Source organism: Acipenser ruthenus, chromosome 9, assembly GCF_902713425.1.
Source record: "Acipenser ruthenus chromosome 9, fAciRut3.2 maternal haplotype, whole genome shotgun sequence".
NCBI lineage: Eukaryota > Metazoa > Chordata > Actinopteri > Acipenseriformes > Acipenseridae > Acipenser > Acipenser ruthenus.
In genome coordinates this window covers 49,689,948-49,690,721 of record NC_081197.1, presented here as the reverse complement: position 1 = coordinate 49,690,721, position 774 = coordinate 49,689,948, and positions in this window count along the sequence as shown.

Genomic DNA, 774 nt, shown 5'->3' with positions numbered 1-774 from the left:
CACAGCCTCCCAACAAACACGTGTGACCTGCTTTTATACAGCTCTATATTGGTACCAAGTGCGCCTCATTATTGGCTCAATAGCCAATTAACCCTTTAAGTTTTCAGGGGATGTAGACCGGTTTGAAACCCCATGACTACATTTTTCCTCATTACTCCCCCTATTCTGCCACACAATCGATGCTTATTATGAATAATTACTTAGTAGTTTTTTCTTTAAAGACACCATTAATCTAAGAGGTCCTTCCAGACATGGTATTGTAACACCTGATACCATACCATTTTTTTGCATTAAAGTCTAAAGCAATGTAAAAACAGTGAATAGGAAGATACGAAGGTGGAGATAGTAAAATGACAGCAGGGTATGATACTGGTGATTCTAGGGATTGGGTTTCGCCTTCCTCTGGCCATTCACAACATGACTTACAGGGCCTGTTTCTACTTTCCCTTGTCTGGGATGTTAATGGTGTTAGCGTCTGTATCTACAGTACTGTATGTTAATATATATATATGAGTCAAAAGGACAGACTCGCCTACACTCACAGAATGTAAAGCAAAGATAACGTGAGTAGCTTTTCTGCTTTGCATGGATCCACAACACGGCATTGTATTCTATCTGATACATAATGAATGTGATGCTTTCTATCAGGGGTGTCAAAACTAATTTCCTGGAGGGCCGCAGTGTCTTCTGGCTTTCTTTCCACCCGAGCTCTCAATTACTTAATTGGTCTAATTATTTGATTAACTGGACACATTTAACACTTCTCTTCAGGCC